Source organism: Emydura macquarii, unplaced genomic scaffold (genome assembly GCF_026122565.2).
Source record: "Emydura macquarii macquarii isolate MOO-44397 ecotype Brisbane River unplaced genomic scaffold, CSIRO-AGI_Emac_v2 contig_306, whole genome shotgun sequence".
Lineage (NCBI taxonomy): Eukaryota > Metazoa > Chordata > Testudines > Chelidae > Emydura > Emydura macquarii.
The window spans coordinates 8,684,285-8,699,059 of NW_027130443.1; the positions used below are offsets into that span (position 1 = coordinate 8,684,285).

A 14,775-nucleotide genomic window follows, 5' to 3' on the forward strand; every position below is an offset into this window, starting at 1 on the left:
GCGGGATCGTCTCGTTCTTCTACCGGGTTGGTAGAAAGATGCTGAGTGGCGTGGGCGCGAGCAAGGGGCCAGCTTGCCTCGGCTCGGGGCGGGGCGGGCCGTAACTGAGCGGCCTCTACCGCTGAGGAAGCGCTGTTGGCTTGTTGTTTGGCAGAGAGGCCCGGGAGTGGCGGAGGCAGTCATCCGTCACGAGCGAAGCCACCAATGGGCGCGGAGGTGGGGGCGGCCCGGGCCAATGAGGAAGGGAAGGGGGCGGGCGGCAGGTGCTGGCTGTGGGATATTGCCAATATCCACCCTCAGCCCCTTTTCCGCTTTGCTCCCCTCCTCCCCCCAGCCTTGGGCCGGGCCGTGTCGCGTTGTGTTGGCTCGGCGCTGCGGGGTCGCCCCTCAGGAGGCGGCGCAGGGACGGCAGAGCGGCCGCGGGCTCAGGTAGGGCCGTTGCCTGGGGACGGGGATTTACCTCAGCGGCTGGGCCTGGCTCAGTGGCCGAGGGCTCGGGTTCCCCTCCCCCTCCCGGGGGGCTATGGTTCTCACCCCACCCTGCTCTGCCTCCTCCCCACGGCCGGGACATGGCCTGTCTCCGCCGTCCGCTCCGGCCTTCCCCTCTCGGCTGGCTCGGAGCGACTGCTCTGCCCTCGCCGACTCGCCTCGGCTTCGTCTCCCCTCCCCCGCACCGGGGCTTCTCCCAGTCCTTGCCTAGGCCAGGACCCGTCCCCCCGTCCGGGGCCCTCTAGCCTGCGACCCGGGGCTGGGTGCCTCCGCCGACACGGCTGCCCCGGGGTGGGGCTGCCCCTTCGTGGGGGAAGCGTTTCTCCCCCCCCCCCCCATAGGCCCCTTTCTCTCCCCCCTTTGTCTCGGGGGTGCCTTGATGCTGTTATTTCAGTACCGTTAAATGCGATGCCCCCCCTAGAGTGGGCCCCCCTTCTTCCCACCGACTGCTTTGCTGGGCGAGGGGAACGCTCCCCTCCCTCCCCGCTTCCCATTACCGCCCCCGAGTCCCCATCTCCGCGCGGGGGTTGTGTGTGTGTGTGTGTGGGGGGGGGGATGGTAAGGCCTCGAAGTAAGTGGGGGAGCAGTGAAGGGACTTGGGAGGAGGGGGGCGTTGGCAAGCACGCGGTTGGATGGGGTTGGAGGAGGAGACGGGGGCCCCGAGATCAGGAGCCCCCCCAAGTCTGTTGTCCGTGTACATAAAGTGACCCGGGCGCGGGGGTGGGTGAACGCGATGTGCTGGGGGCCCAAATGTCTTTCGACGGCCCTGTGCAGGCACCGGGTCTTTGAGGAAGGAGGGGGGTTGTCATTGGGCTTGTGAACAGTTGTTACATGATGGAGGATTTATTTATGCGGCGAATAGTAAATGAGCTGGTAGGCGATTTACAGCAGGATTTTCCTCCGTGAAGTGAGATGTTCGTTTTTGGTTTTTGTTTTTGTTCTGTGTTTTCGTAGCTGCACATAGCTTTGCGGTGTACTTTTAATCTCTCCCTAGTTCACAAAGGGCTCGTATTTAGTGGAAATGTGGGTAGTTCTAATGTGGTGCTGGAGTTGGCACCGTCTAGAACCAAAATTCAGGCTTTAAAAATATAACCCCCGTGTTAATGGAAATGTCCTTGTTTATATTTAGAAATTTTTGCCCTGCAATGTTTGCAGCACAAACATTGCAGGTCTGTGCTGCTGAATGAGAAAGTGAAAATGATCAACTGGGTAGTTTCCAAACTGTGATCCTGAGCCGCTGCCAGTGGTCTGCAGAGGACTAGCTGGCTGGTCATATAGTGCACTGCTGTCTTCCTTTTGTTTTTTAGCTGATAAATTGTGTTTTAAAAATAGCTAGAATACTTTTCTGTCTCAGTGGTAGTATGTGATTACCAATAGGAGGGCAGTCTCAGAACTATAAGTGTGAAAGGGAAGTTGTCTTGTGGACAGTGTGTTAATTAAGATGTGATTTAGCCTGTAGAAGAAAGTTTGGTAACCTCTGAGCTAGAGGACTTGTGTCCTTCAAGATGAAAGTGTGGGGGTGGAGATGGAGGAACAACATAAACTATGAGTAAATTGGATTATACAGAAATGTTTTTAGTTTTAAAATGTTAAAAGTGGGCAAAAAACTTGGTTTTAGACTGGTTGTGTTTTTTTCCTCTGACATTTATATTCATTGCAAGAAATACAACTGTTACATATGGCTATTACCTTGGTGTAAACTCTAGATACCATAAAATTCAGTTAGCAACCCATTTCCCAAAATGAGGATCAAAACCTCATTAAAGAAGCTCTGTCAATTTGAAATCCAGCCTGGTTTTTTAGTCTGAGAGGTTGGAGGTGCTACATCAGCCTCCGAGATTCCTGTCTACTTTTTGTAGCTTTACATTCCCCATTACCTGTTTTAAATATTTATGTGTCCTGGTGCTGTGTGAAAGACCCAGGCAAGCAGTAGAAATGTTGTAACTGTGGAAATCAAAACTTTTAAAATCGTTGTTATAGTAACACAGATGTTACTTATAACAATTTGATTCTTCTAAATTGCTGAAGCACATTAAAGCATGGAATATACAAGTGACATAGTTAGCATTTTGTTTGGAAGATGACAAATGTACACAGTGTAGGTATGTCTACACTACATGTGCCACAGTTCTACTGCTGTAGGAAGGGTTTTTTCCATTGGTGTAGTAAATCCACTCTTCTGATAGAAGGTAGCTAGTTGACAGAAAAACTTTTCAATCAGCCTACCATTGATCTAGCTGCATCTACAGGGTGTGAAATTTTTCAGTCTTAAGCAATGTAGGTAGGTTGACCTATGTTTTATGTGTAGATCGGGCCTAATACGCAGTATCCAGTTTTTCAACGCCTCTGAACTGTCAGTCTGTAGGTAGTGTTACCTTATTTAACAGAGAGAGAGAAGTTACTCGTCCAAGTCCTTAAGAGTCAGTGGCTGAATCTTTCCTATTTCCTAGTAGAAATAACATTGATATAAGATGTAGCAGGGGCACTTCATTCCATAACAGAGAATCATTGGTCACAGCCGGAACATCTAATGCTAATTTATTTTAAAAGGGAAGTAGTGTCAGATTCTTGATGGTTCAGAGTTCCCCCTCTCACTTTTCTACTGCAAAAAAACCCAAAAACTACTACTTGAACCAGTTGGAAACTTGTCCTGACTTAGACCATGATCAAGTATGATCATAGCTCTTCTAAAGTAATACTATTACCTGGCAGATATGCATACCAGCTCTACAAGATCTGTGCTACTACTCATTTATCTCCCACAGTTGTTTTCTGACTTTTTTTTTTTTTTGCCATAGTTGATGAGAAAATACAGTGCTATAATTTTTGGGGAGAGTGGGAACCTAGGGAATTATAGACCAGTTAGCTTAACTTAAATACCTGGAAAGATACTGGAGCAATCAGCTTGTAAGCACCTACAGAATGATACGGTTATTTATGATTAATAGTCAACAAGGATTTGTCAAGGATAAATCATGCCATCTAACCATACCAATCTAATTTCCTCTTTTCACAAGGTTACAGGTCTAGTGAATAGGGGAAAGCTGTAGATGTGATGTATCTTGATCTCAGTCAGGCTTTTGATACTGTCCCACATAACATTCTCACAAGCAAAGTCAGGAAATGTGGTCTAGATGAAATTGCCATCAGGTGGGTGAAAAAATGGTTGAAAAATCATACTCGTAGCTATCCATGATTTTCTGTTAAATTGGGGGAATGTATCTAACAGGGTCCCCCACGGATCAGTCCTGGGTCTGGTGCTAGTCAGTATTTTTATTAATGACTTGGATAAACGGAGTGGAGAGTGTGCATATAATACTTGCAGATGGCACTGAGTTGGGAGGGGTTGCAAGCACTTTGAAAGACAGGACTAGAATTCAAAGTGATCTTCACTAATTGTACAGTTCTCTGAAATCAATGAGGTAAATTCAATAAAGACAAAGTACTACACTTTAGAAAAGCAAAATCAGATGCACAACTACAAAATGGGGAATAGCTGGCTAGGCAATATCCATTTCAGTAATATTCTGGGGGTTTTAATAGATCACAAATTTAACAAGTGAACAATGTGATCCAGTTGCGAAAAGGCTAATACCATTCTAGGGTGCATTAGTGGGAGTGTCATATGTAAGATGCAGGATGTAGTTGTCCTGCTGTACTTGGCACTGGTGAGGCCTCAACTGGAGCTTTGTGTCTGGTTTGGGGCATCATGCTTTATAAAAGATGTGGACAAACTGGAGAATGCAGAGGAGAGCAAAAACTATAAAAGGTTTAGAAAACCTGACTTATGAGGAAAGATTAAAACTGGGCATGTTTAGTCTTGAGAAAAGAAGACTGAGGGGGGATCTGATATGTCTTCAAATATGTTAAGGACTGTTATAAAGATGATGATCAGTTGTTCTCTATGTCCACTGAGGGTAGGGCAAGAAGTAATTTGCAGCAAGAGAAATTTAGGCTAGATATGAGGGAAAATGTTCTTACTTTTAAGGATCTTTAAGTATTTGAATAGGCTTCTGAGAGAGGTTGTGGAATGCCTGTCATTGGAGTTTTTTAAGAACTGGTTAGACAAATACCTGCTGGGGATGGTTTAAGTCCTAGACCATCCCTGACAGGAGTTTGTCTAACCTTTAGGTATGCTTGGTCCTGCATCTGGGTGTGGGATGCTGGACTAAATGACCCATCCAGGTCCCTTCCATCTCTTTAATTCTCTGATTCTGTGTTGGACTGAACTACTGTTGGATCAGATGTAATAGAAACATATTATAGCTTGCAACCCACATCAGAGTCTGAGCCATTAACAGATAGAAGTGTGGGTTACCTTACTGATTTACACACAGATAGCAGGTATCTTGAATGTTCAAGAAGAAATTAAACTATTGTGCCTATTTAAAACTTGAACTGTTCTTGTGGAATAATCTTTCAGAGGAATTTTAATGACTGGTGAAACTATTGTATCAAGCCATAGTGGGTAAGCATTTGGGAAATTTATCAGCAGTTATATAGTTAACTCTTTTCTGGTAGGGTAATCAACTGTGATATGGTAAACAGTGTCTTGGCATTTAATTGGTCATAATTAGGCTACAAAGTTTACACCTCATTAAGATGAATAGGGAAGTTCACACTTGGTGATGTTGTTTCAATCCCTCTTGCTGCAGGCTGAGACAACCATGCATCAGTTAACACATTGTAAAAAGTCTCTTTGCAACCATAAGGGCTAGAAACTTGATTTAAAAAAAAATTAAATTGAAATGTAGGGAACATAGAAATGCACTTTCTATCTCTCTATTGGCTGCCTGCTTACATCTCTGGGAAGCATTACACGCAATATAATGTCCATTAGCTGCCACCCATGTTCCAAATAAAATTTGGCAGTAAGTGAGAGATTCATTTAATACTGTGGGAAGCCATTATGGTTTGCTGTGGCAATGCAGGATGGTGTGTTTGAATAATAGCTTTATAATCCATGTGCTGCATTATGTACTATATCTGTATTTTAAAATGATTGTATATAAAATCTGAATCTCGGATGTTAGTCAGTTTAAAATACCAAGTAATTTATCTTTATAATGGTCTAACTACAAAATTCTCAATCAGTAGTTTTCTTGGCAAATATTTTCTGTTAGTGGTAACATATACAGGAGTTCAGATTAAATGATCTAATGGTCCCTTCTGGCCTTAAACTATATGAGTCTATGGCATTTAAAAAAACACGTTTGTTGGATGAAACAAAAGTTCACACCACTCTTGGACTGACTTCACAGGATTTTAGAGCAGAGGGAATAGCTGTAGTAACTACTGTGAGGATGCTATAAAGAATGCAATACACTGTCTCCCTAATAGCAATGTACCTGGATATACTGTCTGTAGAAAACCATTGTTAGGAGGGATGGTGTTTTTCCCATGTTGGATTTGTAACACTCAACTAATTCTGTTTGCTACTTGAGTTTTTCCTCATTCTTGGGCCAGGTATACCTGTTGTTTGCTCACCTTATGAATGTGGCTGTAAAGTTAGTTAACAAATAGGATATGGTGGTAGATTTTGTATTTAAATTTATACTTGTATGGTTTAAAATCATATTTCATTTTATAAGTTGTGCAACTCCATAATTATGTACTTGTTGGATGTCTGTCTGAAGGCGCTAGAAAACACACCCATGCTATATTGTGCTGTTTTTGGTGTAATAAGAACTTTGGTCTTTCTATGCCTAGACCTTAGTGATGGCTTGCAACATTTCCTCTTGCTTTTTCATACCAATTACTTCGGATGGCTAGTAGGCTTCTTTTCCATATCCCCGAAGAGAGAACTGGTTCACAGATTTTATTTTAAACTTGATTTTAGGGGGTCATTGTATTTGAAGCTGCAGTTTGGTGAAAAAATAATCTTGTTTGCAGTTCAGAGTTAGTCAAGAGCCTCTTTGGTTAGAATTAATACTGCTAAGAATCTGCAAGATGATAATATAGAGCAGTAGAGAGAGCTCAGTGGGTCTCATGTCTCTCTCTGATATTTAAGAAATTGTGTGATATCAAACAAATATGGCAATATTTCAGTGTTGGCCTAACAACCAGCATTTTCTTGTCAGTAATGCATATTTCAGGATTTGAAGCTGTTGATTTGAGAGAACAGAACTGCTTATTAAAGCTGAATTGGAGAACTTTATCTTCATAAGAGATTAACAGGGATGCTGTCTTGCTGCCTTCTGCGTGACATTTATGCTGTATATATTAGTGTCTGCTTTTGGTTTTTTTTTCTTCTGTATCCAAGGCACCCTTTTCAATATTGTTTTCTGTGTGAAACTAGCTTTCTTTGTTCCAGATTTTGTTTTAACTTTGGGTTTGATTTGCTACTCTTCCTACAACCATAACTCTTTAAAACATGTATTTGAAATTCAGGAAACAGATTTATATAATATAGATCTGAAAACAGGAAAAATGTAAATACAATCTGCAAAGTTCATATGTGTAATCACTATCTTAATTTATACTAATTCAAATGCTTTTTGATAATTTAAATGTTTCTTTCAGAAGAGCATTTTTGCTGAAATACATTTTTAGAAGTTTCTATAGATATATTTATAGATTTCTGCTTCTAGGTCTTTTATTTCTCTCTCCTGTCTTGTACTCTTGCTCAGTCTTTTCCTGAGCTGATCATTTTCTGGCAAAGCAGCTGCCGAAAAGCTTGGAATCTAGGTCAGTGTGTCACACCCACTGTAGGCAGGGCCTATGAGCATTTCATATGAGAGTGCAAATGAAAACTTGAATCATAGGACCATAAAAGCATGTTAAAATCTCATGCAAATGAACAGTAAATATCTGAAATTATAATCCCGTAGATTACCAAAATCCAGGTTGAGCAAATTGCTGAGAATGTTGTTGTAGAATTGTAATCTTGGTAGGGTTGCCAAAGGTGGGCTGTTCAGCGTTGATCTTTATGAAGCTATTCATCTGCTTTAGGAGTTGCACTGAGTGGTGGAGTAATTAGGCTATAATAGTGTAAAATTATGTCAGGTACTCTGATAATCAGTCAAATAGCAAAAATAAACTGTAGATCACTTCATAACATTCTCAAGTTTGCAGCACTGTAGACTCTGAATCAAATGGTGTAGAAAGATCTGATCTTGTCCCTACTAAGGCTTGTCTACATTGCAGTGTTTTGTCGACACACATTATGCCGGCGTACAGCCACTACTGTAATTAAACCGCTGTTGCATGTCCTCACTATGCTCCTTGTGTCGGTGGAGTGCATTCACACTGCCAGCTCTTGCACTGACACAGGGAGCAGTGCACTGTGGGTAGCTATCCCACTGTGCAACTGCACGCAGGGTGCTTTGGGAAGAGTTTTCAGTGCCTCATGGGGCAGACACAGCATCACATGATGCAGCTTTCTGAGTCCCATCATTCCATGGGCATTCTACTAGATTGACAGCTGCTTTCCAACTGCCCTATCAGCCAAACTGACATTGCTGAACACAAACAGAAAAAGCCCACAGAACTGTATGAGTGGAGGAGGGGATGGAGAAAGGAGAGGGGGACAGAGTGTTTTTGCACACCGTTTAAGTTCATACAGCAGCTGGAAGTAACCAATCCTGAGGCAGAAGCTGGTATGCAGATAACTGGTGTCCCCTCACCCCAGGTCAGCGGATACCCTGCACCAGTGGGGAGGGGGCATCCTGACATCAACGCTAGTCTCCCTCCCTGGCTTTGCACAGCACATCAGGAGTCCCACTCCCCTTCTGCCAGCAGCAGCCCATACTGCTTATGCCTGCCATAGGAGAGCAGGATTGATTCCCTCTGAGTTCTCTCACAGCCTTGTCTTTGCACAAACCCAGGGGAATGAGCCACCCCCACCCCTATAGTCCAGGCAGGATTACATTTGCTGCTGGGAGCTGGCATGCTCAGGTGGGCAGTAGCTGTTTGAGCTCTCCACGCTGAGCGATTTCAAAACTTCCTGGGGCTTTGAAAGTGGAGGAGATCAGGCCTGTGTAGTCGGAATGCAGGACAGTGCAGCAGAGTTCAAACCAGTGAGCAGACTGGTCAGGGTGGACATTGTGGGATAGCTTCTGAAGCCCAGTTATGGCACATAACATCTACACTGATGGTTTGTCACTCTAACTTTGCTGCAAAAAAGCTCTATGCCTCTTGTTGAAGAGGTTTCATTTTGTCATGAAAGCAGGGGAGTTTTGTTGGTGGGGGGAGCATTGTAGTATGTACATCACCACTGTTTTGTTGCCAAAAGTTGACTTGTTGACAAAACTCGGTAGTGTAGACCAGCCCTAAGTAGGAGTATAACTAAGAGATGTACTTGACTTTTTTTTTTTTTTTTTTTAAAGTTACCATTCCAATCACCGCTTGCCACATCTTTGGCATTGGAAATGGAGAATCCTGAGGGCTGGTCTGCACTACAAAGTTAGGTCAGCTTAATTACATTGCTCGGGACTATGAAAAATGTCTCACCCTGTGTGATGTAATTAAGCTGACCTAAGCCTCAATGTAGACACTGCTAGGTCAATGGAAAAATTCTTCTGTTGACCTAGCTACCATGTCTCGGAGAGAGGTGGATTTACTATAGCGATGGAAGAACCCCTTCTGTCGCTGTAGTGTCTACACTATAGTGATGTAGCTGCAGTGATGCATATATATTTGTATATCTGGATATATTTATGTTCTGAATCCTTACTCTTTAGTGCTCTCTAGATTAGGAGGAAAGGTGCTTCTTTCAGTTGAATTAGCTCAGTTGAGCTATTTTAACTCAGTTCTTCTTGTCAAATGTGGAGCTTGCCAAGCCAATTTGCAGTAGCCTCATCAGTGATATGCAGAGCCCTCAGACCAACACCAAATCTGGTCAGAGTGTAGTTGCGGTAATGTGAGACGCTGTCTGTAGTTGACCATGGCTGCTGCATGTGGGATCCTTTCATTGGCCCCGGGTGTGAAGGCTGGCTGAATGTTGATCCTTGCCTGTTTGAAATTAGTTCAGAAGGGCCCATTAGCAGTGTGGCAAATCAAAGCTGGGTACATACATGGTTAAGTCCATTATAAGAATGGTTTTTGACATCAGCTGCAGACCATTCTTCATGCCATGTCAGCATCACAGAAAAATCTGGGCAAGTTAAGTGGGCCATCTATGCGTGCCTCAATGACAAACATGCCCTTGGGTGGTCGAAGAGGTCTGTGTATAGTGGTATACTCGGGTTTGCCCCGATCTTCTCAAACATTCTGGTTGTAGCATCCTTACAATGGATGGGTGGAGGAGTGATGTTGTTGAACATGGAGAGCCATGGTATTGGTGTGGGTCAAATTGTCCCAGTTACGATGCATATGGTTGAGTATACAGTAGAACCTTAAAGATATGAATACCAGAGTTACCAACTGACCCATCAACCGAACACCCTGTGAAACTGGAAGTAAGCAATCAGGCAGCAACGGGGGTGGGGAAGTAAATACTGTAGCTGTATTGCAAGGTCGGCATGCAGAGTAGAAACAGTCCAAGGTCTGCACTGTTCCTGTAATCCAAGGTGCTGTTTCACCCCCTCCCACTCCACTGGGAGGAGGAAGCTGTTTTCACCACCACCCCTTTCCCCCCAGCTCTGAAGCCTGGGAAAGAAAGCTTTCTGCTGATGCTGCTGCAAGAAACTGAATGTTGCAGCCAAAGCCTGGCCTGGAGCTGGAGTGAGCTGTGTTCTGGAGGCGTTTTAAAGGGCCATAGCCTTTGAACTGAAGCAGCCCAAGCTTTGCCCATGGCTGTACTCCTGGATCCTGCCAGCACCTCTGGGAATGCAAGGGGCAGGGGAGGAAGGGGCTTTGGCAGCCAGCTGGCACCAACCCCCTGCCATGTGCTGCCTCTGGAAAGTAGTGAGCAGTGCACAGAGCAAAGCGAGTGCTGGGGAGAGGCAGCTGAGGGCTGGGGCTTGTAGTGCTAAGGGTGCGGGGCAGGCCCCCCCAGTTCAGCCCAAAGGCAAGAAACAGGAATAGGACAGGGAGCTGCTTGCAAACCAGGCAGTGCTGCCACATGCTACCTCTGCAGAGATCTCTCCCAGCCTCAGCTGGAAGACACTGCAGGGTAATGTATCATAATGTTTTGTTCAGTTACAAACATTTTAGTTACAAATAACCTACCTTCCCAAGGTGTTTGTATCTTTGAGGTTCTATTGTAGTTAGGTGTTAGCCAACTTGTTGTGAGATGAATGGATCCAGATCGGAGCACAGTATTCTGCTGCAGAGTATCAGGGCTAAACTGGATGATTGGAGAGTTTGAGCATTTGTTCCCCATGGCCAATTTGCTTAGACAGTTGTGATCTTACCTTATCTGCAGTTTTCCTCAGGTGGCTAAGATGTGTGAGGGATCTATCTAAGGTTATTCTGAGGTAGACTGAATGGGATTTGTTTCAACAATGTCTGTTTGAGGTTTAATTCAATTGAAAACACCCATTACCACCAGTTGAGTTGAGTTGGCTCAGCTGAGCTAACTCGGATGAAAAACTTTTTTTTCCTAGTCTAGATAACATCTTGAATATGGAGTGAGCTAATAATGATACTGCAACAGTCCGCAGTTTCTTGCAGTTGGGACTGTATCTGGTCCAAGATTCAGTCTATTTATGTGGCTGCTGCTTCTCTTCTGGGCTTGTCTACCCTTGTGCTTATGCTGGCAAAATTTTGTCATTCAGGGGGTGTGAAAAAAACACCCTGGTGAGCGACAAGTTTTGCCGACATACGTGCAAGTGTAAGCGGTGTTACGTTGGTGGGAGAGAGCTCTCCTGCCGGTATAATAAAACCATCTAAATGAGGGGTGGTAGCTATGTCGGTGGGAGGGCTCTCCCTACCTCCCCCCACCCAACATAACGCTGCTATACTCGCGCTTATGCTGGCAAAACTTATCGTTCAGCAGGATGTTTTTTTTTCACACCCCTGAGTGACAAAAGTTTTGCTGGCATAAGCATGAGTGTAGACAAGCTCTTAATCTCTGTTCTTTTTCTGTGAAATCTCCTTAGGCTTTCACATGTTTCCTGTAATTTTAGGGGCGAATAATATATATTAATACTGGTACAACTCCCCATGTGGACATGCTTATTCTAGAATAAGAGTGCCTTTTTCTGGGTTAGTTTGTCATTTAAGGTTACTTCTCAAGAAGCAATATGAAACTGATACGATTGACAGTTTCACTGCTGACCCTATCTGGTAACAGTAGAAGCGGGAAACTAACCAGGCTTGTTTTGTCTGCTCTGCTGATGCTTGGAAAAGCTACCAGCTGGATCAGTAATGGTAGAGCTGTTTGTTGTCTTCCCTAGTTTGCAGACACTGCACTGCTTACCGGATCCTTCATAGTTTCAGAGATACCTTTCCAAATGTGAAGTCTAGAAACTTAATTTTTTTTCTAGCCACTATCTTGGAGGGGCTTTAGCCCAGTTATTCAGTTATTGCAGTGATTAGTGAGATATAAAAACTTTGATAGACCTGGTTGGATCAGTGCATACTAATTCTCATGGAAAATAAATTGTCAGGTAAGGAGAGAACTTACTCATCCAGCAATCTAGATGGCAAAATTAGACTGGATGCTTTAAATATCTGTTCAGTGTCATGCTTTTTCTTTACACAAAGCTGGGGTCACATACAGTCTGGGAATGTTCAAATCCCTAAATACTTTAATTGAAACTGAGAAAAAAGTTCTCTTAAGCTTTTTTCAGAAGTTGAAAGTTGAGCCCATGTTGTTAGTATTAATTTATGTTAACTAGTAACAGATCAGTAAGGTGAATGTATATGGTGGTAACATCCATTGGTGAAGAGTACAAGACATATCTTAGAGAAGAAGGTCTGACTGCCATGTATATTTTTTAGCCTTAAAACAAATACATATTCCATAGTTCATTGATTTTTTGTGCACACACTTTGTATGAGAGAAGTATCTTAAATTTTCCATTATCTGAACTATTTAGATTTGGTATTGTTATATCCAGTCATCTTCTTTTTAGTTTTTCAATAATTGGGGCACCTTATGTTCTTTATTTCACTTTAGAGTAAATTGTTCTTGGACTATATATGCTTGTCTCCTTTAAAGGTGTATAATTGACTGCTTTCAGGTTCTTTAGGTAGTGTAATGAGCTGTGAAAGTTAATTTTCTTAATTGTTAATGGCATTTTCACCAGACTTAGACAAGTGCAGTGAAGTTTGTTGTCTGCATTGATTAGATTAAGTGGTTAGTAGGTTCAGTGTTCTGTAATAAAAGAGCAGCTGTACTGAAGAACATCAATAGCCTTGTATCTATTCTTAAGTGTGTACGGACTACAATTAGAGGCTGTTGGGGGCTTTCTTTGGTGGAAGGAACAGATGAGCTACTCTAAAACCTTAATATTTTGAATTGTGTTGGGACTCAAATCTCTGGAGAAAAGGTATAATTTTTTTTGCAGCTGATGTTGCTAAGGCCTGGTCTACACTACAAAGTTAGGTCCACGTAAACTGCCTCACATCAAACTAATTGCACATGTCTAGATGTAAATTTGTCTCCCGTGGATATAAGTGCACTGTTATGGCAACACAATCATACCACCCCTCTGTGTGGTGTTGAGCCATGGTCGATATACTGAGATCAACACAGTTTGAGTGTAGGCACTGCATAACCTCTGTCAACCCTAACCAACCTCCAGCAGCTGTTCCACAATACCTGATACAGACTGCTCTGGTCGCAATTGTGAACTCTACTGCTTAGGGGTCATGGAGACTGGAAGCCAGCCACCCCACTCCTTTGAAACCCTGCAGTTTTTTGAAATGCCTTTTCCTGATTGTCTTGCATGCAAATACATTAGCAACTCTCCATTTTTGTGTGCAATTGCCCATCTGACATACTCCAGATGCACTCTGGCCTGGAGTAGACTGAAGATGCTGGATTTCCTGGGCCTGTGGGGAGAAGAGGCTGTGCAGGGCAAGCACAGCTATGGACCAGCCATAGAAATGTGGAAATCTATGAGCAGATTGCGTGGGGAATGCAGGAGAAGGGGTACAACAGGAATCAGTGCCATACGAGAGCAAAGGAACTGCAGCTGGCATCCCAGAAGGCGATGGAAGGTGGGTGGGTAGGCAACAGTTAGTCTGGTGCTGAGCCACAGATCTGCCACTTTTGCAAAATGTTGCATGCCATACGTGGCGGAGACATCACCTCCACCATGGATGCCTCTGAGGAACCTGAGTCACTGGCTCCTGCCGTGAGGAGGAAGGTGGGGGAGATGCAGCTGGGGTTGTGTGTGTGTGTGTGTCCGTCCAGCTATGCTGCAAGCCAGGATGTGTTTGAGACTCCACCACAGCCTAGTCAATCCCAACAGCTGAGTGTGGGTGAGCCTGATGCAGTGGAAGGAACCTTGGTAAGTGCAAATGTATTTGCCATTACATTGATGTACTGCTGGTGCCCCCGATGTAACAAGACACGGCTATCAACTTTTAATTAATTTACTCATGCTAGAAGAGGTAGTGGTACAATGATGAGAGGTAGAATTGTTATGTGCTTTACATTCCCCTGAAGTGTTAGGTGCAGGGGGTGGCTATGCGGAGCAGTTTATGTGAACAAGGATGACCCTTGAAATGAGATCTTGATTAAACTTTCATAGAAGTACTCTGAAATCTTCTTCCAAAGGTTTCTAGAGATGGCAGCCTTATTTCTTCCTCTTCGATAGGACACTTCCTCGTGCTATTCAGCGACAACTTTGGCAGGTACCATTGCAGTAAACAAGGTAGTGGCATATGGGCCCAGGTGGCTTTGGTATGCCAGCAACAGCTGTTCTCTATGTGCCTTTGTCACCCTGAGGTGTGAGATGCCAGCTAAAATTACCACTGCCTGTGGAAAATAGTGTTAGTATTTGGTGCCATTGCCCTATACTTATAGATTCATGCTCCAGCCTCCTCATTTCCCTCACTGCTGACTGGCTATGCAGGTGCTGTGAGTGGTGCCATGTGCAAGCACTCCAAAGCAGAAGTGTCAAAAGCATTTCTTTTTTAAAACTTCAGGAGAGCAAGGGAAGGGAGTTCTGTATCTTAACTTTCTGTTTCCATTGTGACTCTGACAATGGTACCTCTGTGTTGTATCTGTAGCTGCTGCTGTTGCGGCCTTGGGGGATTGCCCCTCCATACCTGTGGAGTGCTGAGCCAGATGAGGAGGAGAAAGAAGAGGACTTGTGTTGACATGTTCAGTGAGATCCTACAAACCAATGCTGCACCAGATTATAAACATAGGGCCTGGAGGGTGAATATTGTAGATTGTATGAAGAAAGGCCCAGGTGTCCTAGCAAGAAAAGGAGAGCGAGAGACACC

The 14,775-nt window shown here is 43.9% G+C and overlaps 1 protein-coding gene across 14 annotated transcripts in view; it reads left to right on the forward strand.

Moving 5' to 3' along the window:
* Positions 1 to 284: 284 nt before the first annotated feature.
* The window catches only part of KDM4B (lysine demethylase 4B), a 218,782-nt gene continuing 204,291 nt past the window's right edge, over positions 285 to 14,775 (forward strand). For 13 of the 14 annotated variants that reach the window (XM_067558512.1, XM_067558487.1, XM_067558498.1 and 10 more), the window contains exon 1: positions 285 to 429. The gene's annotated coding sequence lies outside the window, so the exon portion shown is untranslated. Of the gene's footprint in view, positions 430 to 1,141; positions 1,363 to 14,775 lie in introns of those variants that run through there. The other variant, XM_067558493.1, reaches the window with a different exon arrangement.